General features: G+C 31.8%; 1 pseudogene; it reads right to left on the bottom strand.

The window, feature by feature from the left end:
• Nucleotides 1-695: 695 nt before the first annotated feature.
• Nucleotides 696-4264, bottom strand: LOC120089820 (annotated as a pseudogene).
• Nucleotides 4265-9433: the final 5169 nt, after the last annotated feature.

Below are 9433 nucleotides of genomic sequence, written 5' to 3'. Positions count from 1 at the left end.
GCCTCAGTGAGGAAAATCAACAAGATTTTGGAAAGTAGAAAGCAAAATAGAAGAAGAAATCGAAAGCAAAAATCGGTGAGAGGAAGAAATCAATGAGAGCAAAAACGATCCAAACGGTTTCGATGAGGAAGAAGTAGGGGCGGGCGGACATTTTTATGTGAGGAAGTCGTATACTTAGGGTAATCGTGTACCAAGTACACGATTTTCTCAGTCAAACCTGCATGACTATCACGCCAAACTGGATATGCCATGTGGCTAGGTACTCGTATACCTAGTACACGATTTAGGGCTTATCGTGTACCCGATACACGATTAAGGTGTTATCATGTACCCGGTACATGATTTAAACACCTATTTTTGGGAATACTTTCCCTTCAACCCCTGTTTTTGTCATTATTTATTAAAAAATATTATTTAAAAAAATTCTAGAAAACAAGAATAATAAACAAATAAAATTGTCACATCATACTTTTTCTTTTGCATGAAAAACACAAGTAAACAAATATATCTTCACCCACCTTTGATATACTAGTACGTGAATCTCTAGCATTGGCAACATAGAGATGATTGCTAACTAGCAAAGCTGTTGAAGAACAGCCTCATCCCTTAAAGTATCCTTTTCTGAATTTAAAAAATCAACATTTGTTTGTTGATACGTTTCCCTTGGGAATTGATAAAAGGGACTTTTGTGTGAGTACAAAATTATTATGACCACGTCAAATTTCTTTCAAATAGAAAATAGTAACGTGAACAGAGAAAGTGAAACTTAAAGATCTTGTACTATTAAACTTGTGGAAAGCTAAAATACAATCATCATATAAACCTAATGATTTTATCTTCATAAATAAATGAAAAAGGCATAAGGAAAATGAAACACTGATAGCTAATTTGGTATTGATCAAGAATCTTGGGTGCTTCATCAGATTCTCAAAGAGATGGTCCTTCAAAAAACTCTGCAGCTCAGGATCCGCCATGACCTGCAACCACATGTCAAGAGGTAAGTATTTCTGCTATTTGTAATATCGGTAAGATATCCATGGTGGCTTCTATATTTTGAAAAATTAGCAATTAGCATCAACTATGGATTAAAAAATATTAATCTCTAATGATGATTGAATGCAAGTGTCAAAATTAAGTAAAATGAATGGCATGGGTAAATAAAGTTGAAACCTAGAATCGTTTGGCAAAGTGAGGAATCTCAAAGTTTTTTATCTTCAACCTGGGCCGTTTAATAACTAGTTCATACATTTTGCAAGTTTTGCTACTTACTTTTTAAAAACATTTTCTTAAACCAGACCAAAACTTGAAAATTAAAAAATGTACTTCCCAAAATCTTGATTTTGTCTTTAAGATTTGGCTAAGAATTCAAATGTTTTTAAAGGAGGTTGAAAAGTACACCAAAAATTGGTGGGGAAACAAGCATAATTTTCAAAAATGGAAAGAAAAAGAAAAATAGTTATCAAATGGGACCTAAGTGAAACTTGACACCTAAATTTAATTCGTAACATATCACCTATAAATTGGATAGATTAAAATTTACTAATAACAGTGTTACATCATGCCACTACAAGAATGGTGGGAGAATATAACCATTAAAGATGCCAAAAAGGTAGACGATTTGACCATCGACCTTCAACATTTTCATATCAAAGAAATCTTCCATGGTTGCCCCCTTTCCTCTGAAACTCGAATACCTCTAACTAAGTTTCCCATCTTCACTACATATCAAACCAAAGATAATAAGTTTACTGCAGATCTCATTAGAATCCAAAGTTTAATAGACTAGGTGCAATAACAAGATCACAGCATTGAGTTCTTGTCATCTTCATAAAAATAGAATAACAATTCAGCAACATAACTTCAAATAAATAAAAGCATGCTTTATTTAGACGAATCCATTATGACCTTTTCCATCCTCCGCTGGTATTGCCACCATCTTCATCTTTCTCTGGATGCTTATCAACTGCCGGTCCACGATTTTCTAATGCATTCGTATCTACCATCATCATGAGACTTGTTCTACATTCTCGCTTCCAGGTGTGAACAAATCCAAGATTGGAAGGCAAACTCCTCAAGATATTGATGATTTGGTCCCTTCTACTGATTATTCCTATATGTCCAGCCTGAGCAATCACATTCCTTATATTATAGTTGCATACCATCTAAGCCAACAGCTGCACAATCACATCATTACAGTAATCAAAAGATGCAAACCTCATGAAAGATTCAAAAGCAGTAACAAAGAACAAATGCAGCAAAAATAAATCATCACATCATAAACAATTCAACATTCAAAACTTCGATTTCTCTTACAGTCTCTTGATATCAAAATGATACCAAGATGTAAAGAGAAGGGCAAAACCCCCCCAAAAAAAAACAAATAAACAAATAAACAAAATATAACAAAAAGCCAAAACAAGACTTTCACTCTGATGATCTCTAATCAAACGCTAAGGTAAATCTTTCAACCCGATTGATCGACCGAAGTAAGACCTCCCCAAAACTAAGTCTAAGCTCAATATTAATGAAATGGGTTGATCAAAGTGGTGTCTGGTTCTAGAGGAAGTGGAGCAACATTTTCACAAGAAAATCTTGACTGGTAATTTCTTATGCGAGAAATTGAGAAAAAGAAGTTTAATATGAATCTGATAAACCACGCAAAATTTCCATCATCAAAGTGAAAGAACAGTTGAAGACCTCAGAGTCTAAGCAGATGACTAATATGAGCAATACAAAGCTATAATATCATCGTTCAGTAACTTTTAATTTTTCAAATAAGTTTCAATACTTCCATATACTAACATTCACTAGACCTCTACATTTCTTAATTTTGTTTGCCGTGCTACCAAACCACCTAGAACTGATTCATACTAATTATATCAGAACGTTTTTGTTCCTGTATGAATTGAAGGGTCTTATCTTAAATCCTTGAATTATTAATGTTAGTTATGTAATTGATTCTCAACTAATTTTCCTGATCGAAAATTCATGGAAGGAGGAAAAATTTTTGTTTTGTAATTTATGTCTTTTGTTTATTCATTGTTATGTCCAAGCTAAGAATTGAAATATTGAGTACCAAAAGACTTCTTTGATCATGTTGAGGGAATCAAAGAAGCTATTTTATTTTTAGTTCTTTTGCTTTTCAAGGCAAGCTTATTTCTTAAGAGTCTAGTTATAACTACTATTTTTATTTTTAGTAGGATGTTAAGAACTAGAAATCGAAGCGTGATTCCTTTTTGTTGAAATGTGGTTTTAGACAGTAGAACACAAAGCATTATGTATCCATAAACAGCCTTATTAGAACAAAATTATTATCAAACTTGAGATTTTAGGATTATCTGCAAATGTTAAAGTTCTATACAAATAAGAACCAACTAATATGGATTTCAGGTTGAAAAGATAAAAAAATTCAAACAAATCAACTTACATTCCATCGTCGAACTCCTCAATAATAATTTTCTTGATACTCTCACCAAAATGCATAACTGCTCCATTCAAATCACCACTCAAAAGCTTAATAATTGAAGGAAAATTGGATAATATATCAATACTCTAACAGATTATGTAAGATGAAAGTAAGAAAACAAAATCAGATCATCAAACGAGTTCCAAGTTTAAGGTCAAATTTCACAGACAGAAATTCCAATCCCATACTAAAAAATGGATAACGAATGAGCCAATCAATCGAAGAAAACAAAAGAGCAGGGGAGTGAACAATCTATGAAGCCAGTAAAATACTCAAATCGTAGTGGGTTTTGAGAATCTCAAAACGAATCAAACCAGAACACCTTTTCAAAAGTTGGGGGAAATAAATGTAAAATATTAAGCGTGGAAAAGGGTTTTAAGAATCTCAAACCAGATGGATGAATGTTGCTGGTTCGCAAGTTGTCGAACTTGACAAATCAGTGGTGGCTTGAAAGAGAAGACCTGGGGATAGAAGCTCGTTGGAGATAGAGAGTCGACAACATGGAGATAGAGAGGATGACAGAGATAGAGAGGACGAGAGGACACCAGAGATAGAGAGTTGACAATGAAGACCTGGTGGTTTCGCATTTGAAGGAGTCGACGACGAAGGATTGACCTGGACAAATTGATTTTGAGAGTTACGCTGGAAGGATTTGATGAAGAAGATAGAGAGGATGAGAGGACGTCGGAGATAGAGAGTCGACGATGAAGATCTTGGAGGTTTCACGTGGGTTGTGGGTGATAATGAAAGGAAAAAGAAAATAGGAGGGAGAGTGAGGAGGGAAATGAAAAAAAAAAATTGGGGGGGGGGGGGGGGGAGGAATCGGTTTCGTTTTTTTAAAAAGTGGATCTTTAATGTATACCGAGACTAAAGGTATACCTACAGTGTCGTTTAAAACCAACATTAAAGAATCGCTTTAAAATTATAAAAATAAAAAAAAACAAAACCGACATTATATATTCGATTTCACTTTTTTCAACCGACATTAAAGCTCAAAATTCTTGTCATGTTAATTTCTAAAAGGAAAATTATAATTAAACGGAGCTTATTTAATTATTTGAAATTATACTAAATAAATAAACAGAAATATTTAAAAGAAAGAAAGAAAGAATTGGAATATACTAAATAATTACAAATTAATTTGTCTGAGACCAACGTGTGTGGTAACTCCAATAAAATGAATCAAAGAAAGCAAGTTTTAAACTTGTTCTCAAATAATAGTAATTCTAAACCTTCAAGATTCTCAATAGCAGAGACAATGGAGAAAAAGATGAAAGAATTAAGAGAATGTGCACTTGAAAAAGGAAAATCTTGAAGAAGAATTTGACAACTTCAAACAAACCCTCTACATGTATACGACTTGAGTGATCAAGATCATGTGGAAATTAGTATAATGTAAGAAACAACTTTCTCATGAAATTCGAAGAATATAATGTAAGAAATCAACGTCCTCCAATAATAATGAATATAATGTAGACTACTTCTAAATTAAACCACATTTTTGTTCTTGATTTGAAATTAGAAAAAGATATATTCAACACTATAGAATCTGCATCTATTAGGGAAGGAGCTCGGATTCTTAAGCTCATTTTTTTCAATCCATAGGATATACCAATCACCTCTCTTTTCTTGGAAGAATCTGTTTGTTTTTAGAACTTTTAGTAAAGTGGTAAAGGAGGCTCTAACCCAGTCGACAGAATCTGGATATAAGGTCATCGAGATGGATTTGTGTGATCGAATTTCAGAAAGACGTACATATGTGTTGAAACGTGTAAATTTGATGTTGGGTTAGAAGTAATCGGGTCTAGCTAAAACAAAAGCCTGAATTCTAGAAATACATTAGAATATTCGAGAGAAATTACATTTAGGAAATATTTAGAGCATTTTGTAGGATTCTCTAGAAAATATGAGAAAATTGAGTAATTGTAGAGAAGTTTAGATACATTTGTAACCATTAGATGATAAATGTGTTGGTAAAATCCTAACAGTAGATTTGGTATGAGAGCAAGGTGTCTATGGATATACACCCATCCATGCTACTCATCCACAGATAGTATGCTTAACAGGTACTGGGCGAGATTCTACACAGCCTTTCAAATTGGTGATCACACTGCGCTTTAAATGTATGTCATACCCAAGTAAAAAATTTATGGCTTCACCTTGCCGATAAGAAAAAGGGACGCCCATATCTTCTGAGTAAGCTTTCCCAGTGATACCCTTCATAGCGCTGATCTGGTTTGTCAGGAATCTTGTGAAGCTAACGTCTGACACATTTTTGAATAACAGCAACAGTGCGCAACCTACAATGATCTGAATAGACGGCCAATCCAAAGTATCTTCAACTGCCAGAAACTCTTCGTTGTTTGATATGTCTTGAGTGACGACTTCCACTCCAATAATAGCCAACGCCCTATCTAGTGCATCTGAGAGTGATGAACAAACAAGTCCAATCAACTTTGCTACATGTGCGCAGACTATTTTTGTGTCACTGGTCGCAGTGGCCCTCATATGAACAAACTTGAATAGTCTTCTGTTGTCTCCATCTTCAGCGACTGTGAATTTCACACAGACCAAAACAACCCCAATGCTTTGAAAAACTGTTCGCATCCTCCTTCGAATGACAACGAGTCCATCCGCAAGTGGAGTTGGCATCCTCTCATTATCATAGATGTCTTCTTTCCTGCCTGCATTATTCCCCTTGACCGGTGCCATGGAGCCCGGGAAACGAGAAAGGAGACACTAGACCGGGGTAATAAACGATAAAGGCTAAAAGTTACAAGACACAACTGAATCTAGAATCTTGAGGCTCCTTGCTCAACCTCCATTGATTTCTTTCTCAACTTTATCTTGGCAAAGATTACAATAACACTATATATATAGTCTGACAAAGTGTCTCTCTAAATTCCTTCGATAAATTACTAATGAAAACAAATGAAAATATTATAATAATTAAGACAGAATTTCAAAATTGCAGTGATTTTTGACCCTTTGTTACTCAAACTGCCATAACTTTTCATAGAAAATACCAAACGACTTGAAACTTGAACCATCAGAAAGTACACATCCGGAGAATCAAAATTCATAGGCTACACATTTAATTTGGACCTCGTTTGACCTTCCAAATGCCTGCTAAATACCGCTCAAAAATCTGACAGTTTGAGTTTAATGCTTAACATGTAAGTCTTTCTGAAATTGGATCACACAAATCCTTCTGGATGACCTTATATCCAGATTCTCTCGATTGACTTAGAGCCTCCTTTACCAGTATACTAAAAATTCCAAGAACAAACAGATTCTGTCCTCAGACTGCTTTGGATCATGCCCTCAGACTGCTTCTGATTGGCGCTACTTCGTGGAGCATCTGGTTGAAGCGCAATCATAGATCGTTTCATATTGGTGGCAAGACAGGTAGGCACCTTTGGGAGGACATCATAAATCTATCTTCACTTTGGTGTTCCAAATAGATCACTTGCATCACCCTTAATTGGATGACTTTTCTTTACTTTTTTCTCTCTAGCTCGCTTTGATTAATGACATCTCTTTTGGTTTTGAGATATGATACGGGTTCTAGTTAGATGTTTTGGTGGATGTCTTGATGTCCCTTTTGATTCTTTTTGTCTTGTGAATATTTTGAAAGAAAAAACATAGGATTTAATTAATATATCTATTTTTCTTTTATTTTTTTGAAAACATTGAGTAGGAGGATTGAAGTTTATGTCTCAAGATTGATGGTACAAAATTATGTTAGTTGACTTACATTAGTAATAAATATTAGACAAAACTGAGTAATATTGAATAATACATTTGTGTCAAAGTAAAATCCTAAATGAAAATTATTTTAAATGATAAAATTGCTAAAAATGTTTACACTAGTAATAAATATTAGCAAAACTGAGTAATATTCAATACCATGTTTTGACGGAACAACGAGCATGAGAAGTTGAAAAACTTTGGAGATAATTATGGGTTGTTGGCGTCTACCGTAATACAATAAAGTACCAAGACTTACATATTAGGTTGAATTGGAGATAATCGTAAAGAGACAATATTTTATTGAAAATAACATCTAGAACATCGTATTCAAGTGTTGTCCAACCGTGAGACTCAGAACAATAATCCATGGTTAATTCTGTCACAAATGGTAAGTAAATTAAATCAAATAAAGTTTTATTATTGACTTATTTCTAATTTGGATCATATGTTGTGCCGTTAAAATTATTTTAGCATGTTTCCAAAATCGTTTTAAACCATACATAAGGTGCCATTATAGTCCTAATTTGAATATTTTTATTTTTGAAAGGCCTAATTTGAGTAATTAATTAACTGAAAATCAAAATATATATATTTAAGCCATTTATTCTCTATGATTTGTCAATATTTACTTATGGACAATACTATGATCGATATGTTTTCTATTGAATATTTCATTTGAAAATATTATTTAAAACAATCAAATGTAAATGAAAAATAAAGGAAAAAACTCAAATTAACTTTACTTTGTTTTTGTCTCCTTTGAGCACACGTTTTTTCTTCTAGAAAACAAATTCTGTAAATCAAATGACAAAATATGTTCATGTTATGATAAAATTGGAAAACAAAATTGTATTGGGCCTCTTTGCAATTTTCAAAAAATTATATATTTTGGTGGCAAGTGGATATTTAATTGAAAAAAAAAAAAACCGTTTCCGAAAAGTTATAAAGAAAGAGATTCATGAAAATCTTCAACAAATAATGCAACAACATTTAGATTATTCATAGAGTTGTTTTTAAATATAGAAAAATAAACTAAAATATTTATAAAATATAATAAAATTTTAAAATTATCAACGATAAACGTTGATAGATACCGATAGACTTCTATCTGTGTCTATCAATGATATTGATAGATGTCTATCCATGTCTATCATTGATGATTCTAAAATTTTGTTATATCTTATAAATATCTTCAACAGTTTTACCATTTGAAATAATTTCTCTTATTTTTATAGATATTTTATATTTTAGTTGATATGCATAATTTCATTAAAAAAAACAGTAAAAAAAGAAAAAGAATTTGTTAAACACACGTTAGTAATATTTTACAAATAATTTATCAAGGAAAAATTTTCAAAAAGCAATGTTTTCAAGTAATATATATTAAGCACTCAATCTCTTTGGTATTAATTAGGATTAAAAAAGACGGATTGAATTAGACCAGAAGTACTCAAAATTTTTAAAACTAACAACAAAAAAATTAAATAGTTATGAAATTGAGTGGTAGTTTTCAAATTTTTTCATGAATTTTGAAAACACACAAAAAAATTAAAAAAAGTAGTATTTATAAATTTAATTTTAAAAAAAAACTAAATAATTATTAGACATGGTTTAAATTTAATTATTTGATTTTTAGTAACATATTTTCATGATACTCTTAAACTAAAAACAATTATTTTATTTTGGATACGTATTCTCTTAATTTTTTTCATTTTTTTTCCACCATTGTCTCTGCCATTTAGAATCTTGAAGGTTTAGAATTACTACTCTTTGAGAATAAGTTCAAAACTTGCTTTCTTTGATTCACTTTATTGGAGTTGCCACGCACGTTAGTATATTATTTGTAATTTGTAATTATTTAGTATATTCCAATTCTTTCTTTATTTCTTTCTTTATTTCTTTTAATTATTACTTTATATTTATTTAGTTTTCCAAATAATTAAATTAGCTCCGTTTAATTCACTTTTGAAATTAAGCTTGGAAAACTACTTTATATTACTTATGGAAAGAAAAAAGATATCATTATTCCACTTTATACAATTACCGAAGTTTGGAGGGTTCTATTCAATCATTTAGTTAAGTTTGAGAACTCAATTTTTAAAATTGAAAGTTTAATGTGGTACAATTACAATTACTTCTATCATTATTTTACGGGCTATATCTGCAATTTGCCCTAAATATTTGGATTAAATGATTTCATCGAATGACTATTTT

The sequence above is a fragment of the Benincasa hispida genome, chromosome 11 (assembly GCF_009727055.1).
Source record: "Benincasa hispida cultivar B227 chromosome 11, ASM972705v1, whole genome shotgun sequence".
Taxonomy (NCBI): Eukaryota; Viridiplantae; Streptophyta; class Magnoliopsida; order Cucurbitales; family Cucurbitaceae; genus Benincasa; species Benincasa hispida.
The sequence above is the reverse complement of the archived record's forward strand: the minus strand, read 5'-3'. Positions and strand labels throughout refer to the sequence as shown.